Consider the following 16,518-nt stretch of genomic DNA (forward strand, 5'->3'; position numbering starts at 1 on the left):
GGGAGAGGGATGGAGAGCAGTCTGTAAGGAGGGAGAGGGATGGAGAGCAGTCTGTGAGGAAGGAGAGGGATGGAGAGCAGTCTGTGAGGAAGGAGAGAGATGGAGAGCAGTCTGTGAGGAAGGAGAGGGATGGAGAGCAGTCTGTGAGGAAGGAGAGAGATGGAGAGCAGTCTGTGAGGAAGGAGAGGGATGGAGAGCAGTCTGTGAGGAAGGAGAGGGATGGAGAGCAGTCTGTGAGGAAGAGGGATGGAGAGCAGTCTGTAAGGAGGGAGAGGGATGGAGAGCAGTCTGTGAGGAAGGAGAGGGATGGAGAGCAGTCTGTAAGGAGGGAGAGGGATGGAGAGCAGTCTGTGAGGAAGGAGAGGGATGGAGAGCAGTCTGTAAGGAGGGAGAGGGATGGAGAGCAGTCTGTAAGGAGGGAGAGGGATGGAGAGCAGTCTGTGAGGAAGGAGAGGGATGGAGAGCAGTCTGTGAGGGTGGAGAGGAATGGAGAGCAGTCTGTGAGGAAGGAGAGAGATGGAGAGCAGTCTGTGAGGAGGGAGAGGGATGGAGAGCAGTCTGTGAGGAGGGAGAGGGATGGAGAGCAGTCTGTGAGAAGGGAGAGATGGAGAGCAGTCTGTGAGGAAGGAGAGGGATGGAGAGCAGTCTGTGAGGAAGGAGAGAGATGGAGAGCAGTCTGTGAGGAAGGAGAGAGATGGAGAGCAGTCTGTGAGGAAGGAGAGAGATGGAGAGCAGTCTGTGAGGAAGGAGAGGGATGGAGAGCAGTCTGTGAGGGAGGAGAGGAATGGAGAGCAGTCTGTGAGGAAGGAGAGAGATGGAGAGCAGTCTGTGAGGAGGGAGAGGGATGGAGAGCAGTCTGTGAGGAGGGAGAGGGATGGAGAGCAGTCTGTGAGAAGGGAGAGATGGAGAGCAGTCTGTGAGGAAGGAGAGGGATGGAGAGCAGTCTGTGAGGAAGGAGAGAGATGGAGAGCAGTCTGTGAGGAAGGAGAGAGATGGAGAGCAGTCTGTGAGGAAGGAGAGAGATGGAGAGCAGTCTGTGAGGAAGGAGAGGGATGGAGAGCAGTCTGTGAGGAAGGAGAGATGGAGAGCAGTCTGTGAGGAAGGAGAGAGATGGAGAGCAGTCTGTGAGGAAGGAGAGAGATGGAGAGCAGTCTGTGAGGAAGGAGAGAGATGGAGAGCAGTCTGTGAGGAGGGAGCGGAACATGTATTGTCTTGCATTAGAATAGGTATCAGACCCTAAAAAGTTTTAAGTTCTATGGTGGGTCAAAAATAAGAAGTGAAAAGTGTTTTATATAAAAAATAATTTTATGTACCCCAAAATAGTACCAATGATGATGGCAACTCACCCCAGAACAATATGAGCCGTCACACAGTTCCATCAAGAGAAAATACCAAAAATAGTTGTGTAATTGCCTCAAAGGCTGAAATCATCATGGCACCCATAAACCAATCCATCAAAATCTGTGCTGCAAAAAGGTGGTCTTCTTTCCATTCTCAACCCTGCAGCGTACCCAAACGGCAGATTACATTCACATTTATGGCATTTCTTTACCCAAGAGAGCCAGGCTAACAATTTCAGGGGTGTGTTTTATTAGTCTCAGATGGCATGAGCTGGGCACAACATATGCGGCACTGAAATGCCATATCTGTGGAAAACATGCAATTTACACTTTGCACAATCTTCTGTGTAGATGGTTGCCTTTGGTCTCACCCACTTTATCCAATTTTTATGTTGGAAAAAGTAGAGCAGGTGCTTTAACCACTTCAGCCCCCTTAGCTTAAACACCCTTAATGACTAGGCCACTTTTTACACTTCTGACCTACACTACTTTGACCGTTTATTGCTCGGTCATGCAACTTACCACCCAAATGAATTTTACCTCCTTTTCTTCTCACTAATAGAGCTTTCATTTGGTAGTATTTCATTGCTGCTGTCATTTTAACTTTTTTTGTTATTAATCGAAATTTAACGATTTTTTTGCAAAAAAATGACATTTTTCACTTTCAGTTGTAATTTTTTTTTTAAAAAACGACATCCATATATAAATTTTTCTCTAAATTTAGTGTTCTACATGTCTTTGATAAAAAAAAAATGTTTGGGTAAAAAAAAAATGGTTTGGGTAAAAGTTATAGCGTTTACAAACTATGGTACAAAAATGTGAATTTCCGCTTTTTGAAGCAGCTCTGACTTTCTGAGCACCTGTCATGTTTCCTGAGGTTCTACAATGGCCAGACAGTACAAACACCCCACAAATGACCCCATTTCGGAAAGTAGACACCCTAAGGTATTCGCTGATGGGCATAGTGAGTTCATAGAACTTTTTATTTTTTGTCACAAGTTAGTGGAAAATGATGATTTTTTTTTTTCTTACAAAGTCTCATATTCCACTAACTTGTGACAAAAAATAAAAAGTTCTATGAACTCACTATGCCCATCAGCGAATACCTTGGGGTGTCTTCTTTCCAAAATGGGGTCACTTGTGGGGTAGTTATACTGCCCTGGCATTCTAGGGGCCCAAATGTGTGGTAAGAAGTTTGAAATCAAAATGTGTAAAAAATGACCGGTGAAATCCGAAAGGTGCTCTTTGGAATGTGGGCCCCTTTGCCTACCTAGGCTGCAAAAAAGTGTCACACATCTGGTATCTCCGTACTCAGGAGAAGTTGGGCAATGTGTTTTGGGGTGTCATTTTACATATACCCATGCTGGGTGAGAGAAATATCTTGGCAAAAGACAACTTTTCCCATTTTTTTATACAAAGTTGGCATTTGACCAAGATATTTATCTCACCCAGCATGGGTATATGTAAAATGACACCCCAAAACACATTGCCCAACTTCTCCTGAGTACGGAGATACCACATGTGTGACACTTTTTTGCAGCCTAGGTGGGCAAAGGGGCCCACATTCCAAAGAGCACCTTTCGGATTTCACCGGCCATTTTTTACACATTTTGATTTCAAACTACTTACCACACATTTGGGCCCCTAGAATGCCAGGGCAGTATAACTACCCCACAAGTGACCCCATTTTGAAAAGAAGACACCCCAAGGTATTCGCTGATGGGCATAGTGAGTTCATGGAAGTTTTTATTTTTTGTCACAAGTTAGTGGAATATGAGACTTTGTAAGAAAGATATTTATCTCACCCAGCATGGGTATATGTAAAATGACACCCCAAAACACATTCCGCAACTTCTCCTGAGTACGGCGATACCACATGTGTGACACTTTTTTGCAGCCTAGATGCGCAAAGGTGCCCAAATTCCTTTTAGGAGGGCATTTTTAGACATTGGGATCCCAGACTTCTTCTCACGCTTTAGGGCCCCTAAAAAGCCAGGGCAGTATAAATACCCCACATGTGACCCCCACTTTGGAAAGAAGACACCCCAAGGTATTCAATGAGGGGCCTGGCGAGTTCATAGAATTTTTTTTTTTTGGCATAAGTTAGCGGAAATTGATATTTTTTTTGTTTTTTCTCACAAAGTTTCACTTTCCGCTAACTTGGGACAAATATTTTAATCTTTCATGGACTCAATATGCCCCTCAGCGAATACCTTGGGGTGTCTTCTTTCCAAAATGGGGTCAGTTGTGGGGTGTTTGTACTGCCCTGGCATTTGAGGGTCTCCGCAATCATTACATGTATGCCCAGCATTAGGCTACATTCACACGTCAGTATTTTTCTATTTCCCGATTTTCGGTCCGTTTTTTGCGGATCCGTTGTTCCTGAAAATGTTTCCGTATGTCATCCGTATGTCATCCGTTTTTTTGCGGATCCGCAAAAAACGGAAACATGTATAAATTTCAATAAGCAAATAAAGTTGTTTGGATTTCTTTGAAAAAAAATTGAAAAAAAAAAAGAGAATAAAAGTTTATAAAATAAAAATTTAATTTCCAGGAACGGAATCCGCATAAAACGGATGACATACGTAATGACATACGAATGTCTTCCGTTTTTTGCGGATCCATTGACTTTGTATTGTACCAGGATCCGATTTTTGCGGAAAAGAATAGGACAAGTTTAATATTTTTTCGGACATGCGGAACGGAACAACGGAAACGGACAGCACACATTGTGCTGTCCGATTTTTTCCAGGACCCATTGAAAATGAATGGGTCCAGATCTGGTCCAGATCTGTTCCGCATAAAACGGAACAGATCAGGAAAGAAAAAACGGACGTGTGAATGGACCCTTAGGAGTTTCTGCTATTCTCCTTATATTGAGCATACAGGTAATGAGTTTTTTTTTTCCGTTCAGCCTCTGGGCTGAAAGAAAAAAATGAACGGCACAGATTTCTTCATTCGCATCGATCAATGTGGATGAAAAAATCTCTGCCAAAAAAAAAAAGGAGGGGAAAGGCGTCTGCCAGGACATAGGAGCTCCGCCCAACATCCATACCCACTTAGATCGTATGCCCTGGCAAACCAGATTTCTCCATTCACATCAATCGATGTGGATGAATAAATCATTGCCGGGATTTTTAGTTTTTTTTTTATATACAAAGTGTTTGCCAAAGCATATGAACACCACCACCTCCTCAGCTCATAAGCCTCGGCAAACATATCTTTTACTGCAGAGGAGAAATCTCGTCTTGCAGCGCCGCATACACCGACTTGTGTGTAATCTGACAGCAGCGCAATGCTTCTGTCAGAATGCACATCAGTGCTGCAGCTAGTCGATCGGTTGGTCCACCTGGAAGGTGAAAAAAAAAAAAAGAAAAGAAAAAACCAGGCCGCAACGCAATAATTTTATTAACTTTGGAACAGAACATATAAACTTTATCTTTTTGAACTGAACATTAACCTTTTTGCTTACTGGTGTTTTTTTTTTTTTTACCTTTATAAAACAAACCTCTCCTTCCCCATGGGTCAATGTGCAAAGCGCAAATCGCCCAAAGATGTGGCGAAGTGCGTTATGCACTTTGTCCCAGGTGAAAGGAGAGGTTTGCAGCAGCTGTGAGTGAATGGGCCCTAATAGCCCTGTGTGCCTGTCCTGGTGAGATGTGATCCCTATGCTAGGTGTACCTGTGTGTGGTACTTCCGGAAACACTCCCCTAAGCATAGGGCAGGGTGGTCAGGACAGTCAGGACAGAAATAGCGGGTGTCACGCCTTATTCCACTCCTGCTACAGACACAACATCTTTTTCGGGGTGGCGGTTGGTTTGAGGTACCGGCAACGACATTGGGGAAATGTCGCTCGTGTAGACGGCTAACTACACTGGTGGATGGGGCCAAGGAACCTTCTGAATACAGGAGGTTCTCGATGATCTCTTCCTGAAATTTGAGGAAGGATCGTGTTCTCCCAGCCTTACTGTAGAGAACAAAACTATTATACAGAGCCAATTGAATCAAATATACAGACACCTTCTTATACCAGTGTCTGGTTCTGCGGGACACTAAATACGGAGACAACATCTGGTCATTGAAGTCCACCCCTCCCATGTGAAGGTTATAGTCGTGGACTGAGAGGGGCTTTTCAATGACACGGGTTGCTCGCTCAATTTGGATTGTCGTGTCTGCGTGAATGGAGGAGAGCATGTAAACGTCACGCTTGTCTCTCCATTTCACCGCGAGCAGTTCTTCGTTACACAAGGCAGCCCTCTCCCCCCTTGCATGACGGGTGGTAACGAACCGTTGGGGGAAGCCCACGCGACTAGTTCGCGCGGTGCCACAGGCGCCAATCTGTTCTAGAAACAAATGCCTGAAGAGGGCCACACTTGTGTAGAAATTGTCCACATAAAGATGGTACCCCTTGCCGAATAAGGGTGACACCAAGTCCCAGACTGTCTTCCCACTGCTCCCCAGGTAGTCAGGGCAACCGACCAGCTCCAGGGTCTGATCTTTTCCCTCATAGACACGAAATTTGTGGGTATAGCCTGTGGCCCTTTCACAGAGCTTATACAATTTGACCCCATACCGGGCACGCTTGCTTGGGATGTATTGTTTGAAGCCAAGGCGCCCGGTAAAATGTATTAGGGACTCGTCTATGCAGATGTTTTGCTCTGGGGTATACAAATCTGCAAATTTCTGGTTGAAATGGTCTATGAGGGGCCGAATTTTGTGGAGCCGGTCAAAAGCTGGGTGGCCTCTGGGACGGGAGGTGGTGTTGTCGCTAAAATGCAGGAAACGCAGGATGGTCTCAAATTGTGTCTTGGACATAGCAGCAGAGAACATGGGCATGTGATGAATTGGGTTCGTGGACCAATATGACCGCAATTCATGCTTTTTAGTTAGACACTAGACCATGTTGAGGAGAAGGCCCAGAAAAATTTTAATTTCGGAAACTTGGACTGGTTTCCGCCGGAAAGGCTGGGCATAAAAGCTTCCCGTGTTGGCGGTTATAAATTGTGTGGCATACCAATTTGTTTCTGCCACAACTAAGTCTAAGAGCTCCGCAGTCAAGAACAGCTCAAAAAATCCCAGGGCCGAACCGATTTGAGCCGTCTCAACCCGAACTCCAGACTGGGCGGTGAAAGGGGGAACTACAGGTGTGGCTGAAGTTGGGGACTGCCAATCAGGGTTTGCCAGCACCTCAGGGATTCTAGGGGCTCTACGGGCCCGTCTTTGCGGTGGCTGTGACGGGGTAAGTACTGCACGTGCCACCGTACCAGCTTCAACTGCCCTTCTGGTGCTCGCCACTTCACCATGTTGTACGGCAGTGCTGGTACTAGGTCCAGGAAGGGCTGCGCTGCTGGTGTATGCCTCACCACGTAATCCGACAGCGCCAGCCCCACTCTGCTGCTCTTGAAGCGGATCCTGCGCAACCTGTGGTCTAGCGACACGGGGCCGGGTACGCCTGGTGCTATCAGGGACCTCAGCCTCCTCGTCCGAACTTTGAGTCAGAGAGCCACTGCTTTCCACAGGTTCATATTCTGACCCGCTAGATTCATCAGATGAGGGTTCCCACTCCTCATCCGACTGGGTCAGAATCCTGTAGGCCTCTTCAGAAGAATACCCCCTGTTTGACATTTGGGCAACTAAATTTAGGGGTATTCCCTGAGACTACCCAAGAAAAAAAGCAAGCCTGTCTTACAAATGGGAGGCTAGCGAAGTACCGGAGGCCGCTGCGGTTGATAAAAAATATCAAAACTGATTTTTTTTATTGCCGCAGCGCTTGTAAAGTGATTGTGCAGTGATAAAAAAAAAAAAATAATTTGCAACGCACGTGTGGGCGACCGATCAGGCCTGATCGGGCAAACACTGCGTTTTGGGTGGAGGGCGAACTAAGGTGACACTAATACAATTATAGATCTGACCGTGATCAGTTTTGATCACTTACAGATACTATAAAAGTACAAATGCTGATTAGCGATACGCTAATCAGCGAACAAGGGACTGCGGTGCGGTGGGCTGGGCGCTAACTGATCCCTAAACTACCTAACCAAGGGGCCTAAACTATCCCTAAAACCTAAGAGTCAATACTAGTGAAAAAAAAAAAATGACAGTTTACACTGATCACTTTTTTCCTTTCACTAGTGATTGACAGGGGCGATCAAAGGGGTGATCAAAGGGTTAATTGGGGTGCAGGGGGTGATCTGGGGCTAAAGTGTACTGTTGGTGCTACTCACTGTGAAGCCTGCTCCTCTGCTGGATCCAACCGACGAAAAGGACCAGCAGAGGAGCAGACAAGCCATATAACAGATCATATTTACTAATATGATCTGTTATATGGCTTGTGATTCTATTTTTTAAAAATCAGCAACCTGCCAGCCACGATCATTGGCTGGCAGGTTGCTGACAAAATACTCCTTTAACTTTTGCCGGCCCGCGATGCGCATGCGCAGGTCGGCTCTGACCGAAATCTCGCGTCTCGCGAGATGACGCACGGATGCGTCCAGGAGGAATGAATCGACCACCTTCCGGACGCATCCGTGCGTTAGGCGGTCCGGAGGTGGTTAAAAATATAGGCGCTCATTCTGAACAGCATATTTCTCATTCTATTCAGACCGGAAAACTGGCATAAATACATTGATAAGTCTACTGCTTCTTATTCTATTACAAAGCTGGATGACTGCCTGCATCCACCTCTAGGGGGCGCTCAGTGCAAAGGAGGTGATATAACTACCATGGAAGCTGTAATCATCTCTTTGCATTTAGCTCCAACTAGTGGTGGCTGCAGTGTTTTCATGTGGGGATGAGAAGAACAAGTTCTTTGCTGCGCCCATACTCCCCTGGGCCGCTTAGCAGTCGCTTGGTCTTCCTCTATTGTAGGTACGCCACTGTTCCTTGGTAAATTTTGTGAAGGGTGTGGTTTCCAAGATGGGTCACGTCTTGTTTTTTTTTTTTTTTTTTTTGCATAAATCACCAAACATGGCCTCAAATTCAGGTGGTGCTCTTTTTCTTCTAAACTTTGCAGTGTGCCCAATCAGCAGTTTACAACCACATATGGGGTGTTGCCATATTCAGGAAAAAATGTGCTTTTATGGAGTGCTTTTTCTCCTGTTACCCCTTGTGAAAATGAAAAATCTGGGGCCAAAGCAACATTTTATTGGAAAAAATGTCATTTTTCATTTTTACAGCCAAGTGTTTCTTAATTCTATGAAATGCCTGTGGGTCAAAGCACCATCTACACCCCTAATAAATTCCTTGAAGGGTGTAGTTTCTAAAATGGGGTCACTTCTTGGGGGTTTCCACTGTAGGGGTGCTTCAGGGTTTCTTCAAATGCGACATGGTGCCCAAAAACCATTTCAGCAAGATCTGTCCTCCTGTAAGCCGTGTACCGGGGTGGGCTCCCCAGGATACAGTGAAGTCACGATTGAGGAAAGCAACCCCAACACCAGCGTTTGCCAAAACAGAATTTTACTTAAATGTGGCAATAAACACAACCACAAATGCTGAGAACATCCAATCAATTTACATACACCCAACACAAAGGCTGAGACCCTTGTGCTGCACAGCATGGCGCCCTCCGAAGGATGAAGGACAAAAGTGAAGTCATTTACCTGCTGGCGGGCACAACTAAACTGCCACACCTTACCTGTTATTACCCTAAAAACAAGAACCACTGTATGGGTGTGTGTTACAGGCTATCCTGCGGTGCACCTCAACAGCTTACAATCTTAAAAAATTCTACAGTATTCCCCCTCCCATAACTGGTCCTGTAGCACGTGCCTGAGTATTCCTCCTTAGCAAGAAAACACCATCCTGGCTTGAGTTCGTGAGAATTTTATCAGCTTCCCAATGTGAAATGTCCATTTAAGTTATGAAGTCCTGGAAATGAACAAGAGTAACACTTGTGGCCTGACACAAACAGAAACCCTAACTAACTAACTACAGGCCTGGTCTCAGTCTCTAGGCGCCAACTCTGTGATGAGGTGCGTGCACGATCTTACCGACCCGGGTCTGCTTTGCATCCGCTGGTGACTGAACAGAACAAACGTCTCTCCAACAAGCATGCGGTACCGCAGTGTATGTTGCTTTGTTCTTCTGCTCTCATCAGCATTCCTGGCTGCAATCTTCCGTCCTCTGGTCTTGGACACGATCAGCTCACTTAGTGTTACCGCCAGTTCTGTGAGAATGTCTGTTAGACGTTCTTCTCTACCTCTTGCATGACGTTCTTTGTTTTGGTTTCACTTTGTCATCTCCTTTCCTTCTCCCAGCTGTCACCTATTTACACTAATTGTCTCCCTTATATTCCCTCCCATACTGCCTCACTTTGCGGTTTATACTACTTCCTGGATGAGTTGTTCACTGCTGGAGGCTGCTACTGCTGATTCCTCAGATAAGTCTTTTTCCTTTATTTGTGTTTCCTTGCTGGCTTGATTCTAGGTGACCCTGACTCCGTCCGTATTAAGTGCAGGGAGCCGGTGGTCGTGTCCGCTCACTATTATAGGGTTTTCAGGTGTCACACAGTATTAGGTACGTGGGCATGCAATCGTCTACCATAAAGACCTTTGCATGGGCATAGCAGTCAGGGAGAGCTATAGGGGTTTTATAGGGCTAACCCATATGCTCCTTAGTTTGGGATCAAGCCAGTCGGATGCTTATTTATAACTTCCAGCTTACTGCAACACCATCCGTGACATTAAAAACCGCCATAACCGTCTTAAGCATGGATCCGGTTTCAGCCTTGATTGACCGCATGCAAGGTCTTTCTCTGTAGGTAGCAGATCTCCGTAAAACTGTGTCTCAGTTTCAGGTGACCGGTTCTGCTGGTGTTCATGGAGTTTGTTCCGAGCCTAAGATCTCGCTTCCGGATACGTTCTCCGGGGATAGTGAGAATTTTGTTCGCTTTGGAGAGGCTTGAAAACTCCATTTTCGCCTACTTCCCCATTCCTCTGGTGATGAGGAGCAGAGGGTGGGGATCATCATCTCGCTGCTCAGGGATAACGCTCAGTCTTGGGCCCTTTTGCTGCTGGTGGGGGCACGGCCCCTCCGATCGGTGGATGAATTTTTTGTAGCCCTGGGGCAGATATATGATGACCCGGATCGTATTGCTCTGGCTGAATCTAAACTGCGTCTTTTATGCCAGGGTAAACAGTCCGCATAGATATATTGTTCTGAATTTCGGAGATGGGCAGCTGATACTGGTTGGAATGATGCTGCACTCCGAAGTCAATTTTGCCATGGTCTTTCGGAAAGATTGAACGATGCATTTGCTTTTCATGAGAGACCAGCCTCGTTAGAATCTGCCATGTCTCTAGCTATTCGTATTGACAGGCGTCTTAGAGAGAGAGAGGAGACTACTCCTTCCTGTCATATTCAGTCCAAGGACAGTGGGGCTGCCTCATTCAGTGCGCAGGGGTCTCAGTCTCTCTCAATCCCCTCTGAGGAGGAGGCCATACAGCTGGGTTTGCTTGCCTCTGATAGTAGAGGATTCAGCTCTCAGAGGAGGGTTTGTTTCTGTTGTGGGGGTATAAATCATTTGGCTAATGTTTGCCCCTCTAGGAGATTCATGGAGTTTTCTGAGGGTAATAAAAGAAAAACAAAGTCATATTTATATCGTCAAATTTTGGCAGATGACGCAACAGCGCCCCCACGGGGATGTATCCTACTGGTACAGGCATGGCAGGGGCAAGCTGTATCAGGGGTGTTGGGGAAAGTTGGTCTTGCAATGGCGCACCCTGAGCTGGGTCCTGGACCGGCCATTGGGGAAGATCTCCCGCTGCGTTTCTTGTCCATAACGGTCGCTGTATCCTGCTGACTACGCCAAGTTGTGAGCTGTGCATTGGGGTGGGCTCCCCAGGATACAGTGAAGTCACTAATGAGGAAAGCAACCCCAACACCAGCGTTTGCCAAAACAGAATTTTACTTAAATGTGGCAATAAACACAACCACAAATGCTGAGAACATCCAATCAATTTACATACACCAAACCCGAAGGCTGAGATCCTTGTGCTGCACAGCACGGCGCCTTCCAAAGGATAAAGGAGAAAAGTGAAGTAATTTACCTGCTGGCGGGCACAACTAAACTGCCACACCTTACCTGTTATTACCCTAAAAACAAGAACCACTTTATGGGTTTGTGTTACAGGCTACCCTGCGGTGCAGCACAACAGCTTACAATCTTAACAAGTTCTACAGTATTCCCCCTCCCATAACTGGTCCTGTAGCACGTGCTTGAATATTCCTCCTGAGCAAGAAAACACCATCCTGGCTTGAGTTTGTGAGAATTTTATCAGCTTCCCAATGTAAAATGTCACTTTAAGTTATGAAGTCCTTGAAATGAACAGGAGTAACACTTGTGGCCTGACACAAACAGAAACCCTAACTAACTACAGGCCTGGTCTCAGTCTCTAGGCACCAACACTGTGATGAGGTGCGTGCACGATCTTACAGTCCCGGGTCTTCTTTGCATCCGCTGGTGACTCTGAACAGAACAAACGTCTCTCTAACAAGCATGCGGTACCGCAGTGTATGTTGCTTTGTTCCTCTGCCCTCATCAGCGTTCCCGGCCTCAATCTTCCTTCCTCTGGACAGGATCAGGGTCTTGGACACGATCAGCGTTACTTAGCTGCAGCTCTGGTATCTGAGGGATGCTCTCACACCGGGATGCCGTCAAATTCTCTGCTCACACAGTTCCTTCGTTTACACCTCCCTCTAAGATGGCTGCTCTATCTTTTTCTTTCTCTCCAGGCTCTGTGTAAACCCCACCTCTCTCATGAATATGGAGATATATGTGCAATCTGTAGCTGTGTTTAGGAAACAGCGGCATGTTGTGGCCAAACAGCAGAATTTTAGTCCAGAACATTTAACTTAATCTACACAGTGTTCAGACAAGTAGAGCTATTTCCCCATCTCACACTCCAAAAGCCCTATGGCAATCCTTCTCTTCTGCGCCCTGTGGTGTGCCCTTGCAGGAGTTTACAACCATGTATGGGGTGTTGCCATGTTCAGGAGAAAATGGGAAAGAAATTGTGGGATGCCTTTTCTACTTTTACTGTTTTGGATCTGGTCAAGATACCAGGTAGGTTGATGTACTGCTCCAAATTAGTAGAAAATTATCTTAACATGCACGGAGAAATCAAACTCTGACACACCCATTGGAGTCAAAGTAAATCTCTAGTTTAATTGTAAGTGTTCACACAGAACATACCCTCCCGGTGGGAGGTGACTAAATGTGGTGCATTTTTATTGGTTACTGAGAAGCAATAGCAAGCATTCAATGGGTTAATCTTACACTTCTTTTTAACCAGGCTGACTTAAGAAATCATCTAACAGCGCAGCTCTGCAGCCCCCTCATTGACATGTACCTAGGGCTTTGGAATGCGCTTCTTCCCCCCTCCCATCTTCAAGATAGTGGGAAAGCTGTGTGCGTGCCTGGTGGTACTGTAACGGGGTGCCGAAGGCGCACTCAGTCTCCCATCAGCCGCAGACCTGCTACTTAGCTTCGGGAGCGAGGATCTGTGTTTGACCTCGTTCCCAGGGCGGCTTTGCTAGCTGGGAGGCTCCCAGCTCCTAGGTCTGCCTTGAGCGCCGAGCTGATCACTTGGTGCTCGACTGGTCGGTCTGTCGGTCATGTGACGCTGGCCACGTCACATGACCCTCACTCCCCACTATAAATACAGGCAGCCTGCTGGCCACAGGTTGCCTGTTAATTTTAGGTTCCTGGCGTTTGTTGGATACCTGTATATTTACCTGATCCTGTTCCCTGACGATCCTTTGCCTGCTCCTCCTGTACTGCGCATCCCTCCTGATATTTTGACCTCGGCTTCCACCTGACTATTCTTTGCGGACTCCTTTGGTACTTCTCGACTCTCCTGGTATTTATGACCCCGGCTTCTCCTGACCATTCTTTGCTTATCCCTCTGTAGGGTAAAAAAATATACATAAACCTCTCAAATGTATGTATACTAATGCCAGAAGCCTGACTAATAAAACTGGGGGGGCTGGAATTAGTGATGTGTGAGGAGGACTATGACATAGTGGGAATAACTGAGACATGGCTGGATGATAGCTATGACTGGGCAGTTAATGTACAAGGTTACAGTCTGTTTAGAAAGGATCGTCAAAGCCGGAGAAAGGTAGGGGTTTTCCTTTATGTAAAGTCTTGTCTAAAGCCCACAGTCCGTGAAGATATAAGTGAGGGCCATGAACATGTGGAGTCACTGTGGGTAGAGATACATGGAGCTAAAAACAACAATAAATTACTAATAGGAGTTTACTATAAACCACCTACAGAAAATACCTACACCTACAGAAAATCTACTACTAAACGAGATAGACGAGGCGGCAAATCATAATGAGGTGGTTATTATTGCGGACTTCAACTACCCAGATATAGACTGGGAAACTGAAACTTGTATATCTCATAAGGGAAACAGGTTCTTGGCAATAACCAAAGACAATTACCTCTCCCAACTGGTTCAGGACCCGACTAGAGGGACGGCCATACTGGACTTAGTATTAACCAATAGGCCTGACAGAACAACAGACGTGCAGGTTGGTGGACACCTGGGAAATAGTGACCATAAAGTAATAACCTTCCAATTATCATTCAAAAGAGTGTTTCTACAGGGAGAAACAAAAATACCAAACTTCAAAAAAGCTAAATTTAGCCAACTAAGAGAGGCCATAGGCCTAATTAAATGTAAAGAAAGCAATAAATGACAAAAAGAAAGCATATAAATCACTAAAACAGGAGGGTAGCACGGAAACACTGAAAAACTATAAGGAAAAATTAGAACATGTAAAAAACAAATAAAAGCGGCCAAACTAGAGACCGAGAGATTAATTGCCAAAATAGAGTAAAACTAACCCTAAAATGTTCTTCAATTATATAAATGTTAAAAAGTATAAATCTGAAGGTGTCGGCCCTTTAAAGAGTAATGAGGGGGGGATTCGCAGAGAGCGACGAGGAGAAAGCAAAGCTGTTAAATATTTTTTTCTCCAATGTATTCACTGAGGAAAAGAAACTGTCAGATGACATGCAGAATGTAAAAATAAATTCCCCATTAAAAGTGTCCTGTCTGACCCAGGAAGAAGTACAACAGCGACTTAAAAAGATTAAAATAGACAAATCGCCAGGACCGGATGGCATACACCCCCGTATCCTAAGGGAATTAAGTAATCTCATAGCCAGACCCTTATTTTTTATATTTGCGGACTCTATATTGACAGGGAATGTCCCACAGGATTGGCGCATGGCAAATGTGGTGCCAATATTCAAAAAGGGTCCAAAAACAGAGCCTGGAAACTATAGGCCGGTAAGTTTACCATCTGTTGTGGGTAAACTGTTTGAAGGTTTTCTGAGAGATACTATCTTAGAGCATCTCAACGGAAATAAGCAAATAACGCCATATCAGCATGGCATCGTGAGGGATCGGTCATGCCAAACTAATTTAATCAGTTTCTATGAGGAGGTAAGTTCTAGACTTGACAGCGGCGAATCAATGGATGTCATATATCTGGACTTCTCCAAAGCATTTGACACTGTAGCACATAAAAGGTTAGTATATAAAATGAGAATGCTCGGACTGGGAGAAAACGTCTGTATGTGGGTAAGTAACTGGCTCAATGATAGAAAACAGAGGGTGGTTATTAACGGTACACATTCAGATTGGGTCACTGTCACTAGTGGGGTACCTCAGGGGTCAGTATTGGGCCCTATTCTGTTCAATATATTTATTAATGATCTTGTAAACTGTGTAAAGTAATTAACACTGAAGAGGACAGTATAATGCTACAGAGGGATCTGGATAGATTGGAGGCTTGGGCAGATAAGTGGCAGATGAGGTTTAACACTGATAAATGTAAGGTTATGCACATGGGAAGGAATAATGCAAGTCACCCGTACATACTAAATGGTAAAACACTCGGTAACACTGACATGGAAAAGGATCTAGGAATTTTAATAAACAGCAAACTAAGGCTACTTTCACACTAGCGTTCAGAGCGGGTCTGTCTGATGTCTGCTCAGACGGATCCGCTCCTATAATGCAAGTAGCGTTCAGGTGTCCGCTTGCTGAGCGGAGCGGAGGCTGAACGCTGCCAGACTGATGCATTCTCAGCGGATCCGCGTCCACTGAGAATGCATTAGGGCTGGACGGTTGCGTTCGGGGCTGCTTGTGAGCCCCTTCAAACGGAGCTCACGAGCGGACACCCGAACGCAGGTGTGAAAGTAGCCTTAGCTGCAAAAACCAGTGTCAGGCAGCTGCTGCCAAGGCCAATAAGATAATGGGTTGCATCAGAAGGGGAATAGATGCCCGTGATAAGAACATAGTCCTACCACTTTACAAATGGGTTTGTTCCCATTGTGGCCTGCTATTGACTGCCCCCCACGTCTCCGGATGTTTTCATTCATGTGACGGGGGGCATGCAGTGGCGGTTATGTGGGCATCAGTGATGCGTGTGCCGGGAGCGGGTTAAGTATTACCTGTATGAGGTGCCCTGGCATTTTGGGGGGCATTATAGGGTTTGGATAACCTCTTTAACGCCTTGCTGCTGATGCTTAGTTTACCAAGAGAAAAAAATAGCCATTTATCATGAATAATGACTTTAGAGTATACGTTAATATTGCTGTCATAACGTGCAAGAAATAAAAGCGTGAACATCATACGTTATACACAAAAAATATGACACATTACACACCAATAATGTTCTTAAACCTTGCACACACCAGTAACTCTGCCATATAGTGTTTCTCCCATACACTAAGCAAAACATAATATGCTATACAGATAAATAATACTGTTAAGGTTCCATTCAGACGTCCATAGTGTTTTGCGGTCCAAAAAACACTGACGCCGCACATCGCCTGCCGGAGCCGCGGGCCGGAAGTTCGGGGAAGTGGACTGGAAATGCAAATGCGGACAGCACACTGTGTGCTGTCCACATCTTTTCCAGCCCCATTGAAAAAAAATGGGTCTGCACCCGTTCCACATAATTGCGGAACGGTTCCGGACCCATTCAACGGACGTCTGAATGGACCCTTATACAATGTACACAGATAAAGCCACCATATCCGACACACAGTGGGACAGGGCTGCTATTAGCAATATTTTGTCCCATAATTGCCACAGAGTCAGTGCCACTAGACACTATAAGGGTCCATTTAAACGTCCGTAGTGTATTGCGGATCCGC

The sequence above is a fragment of the Bufo bufo genome, chromosome 8 (genome assembly GCF_905171765.1).
Source record: "Bufo bufo chromosome 8, aBufBuf1.1, whole genome shotgun sequence".
In the NCBI taxonomy this organism is placed as follows: domain Eukaryota; kingdom Metazoa; phylum Chordata; class Amphibia; order Anura; family Bufonidae; genus Bufo; species Bufo bufo.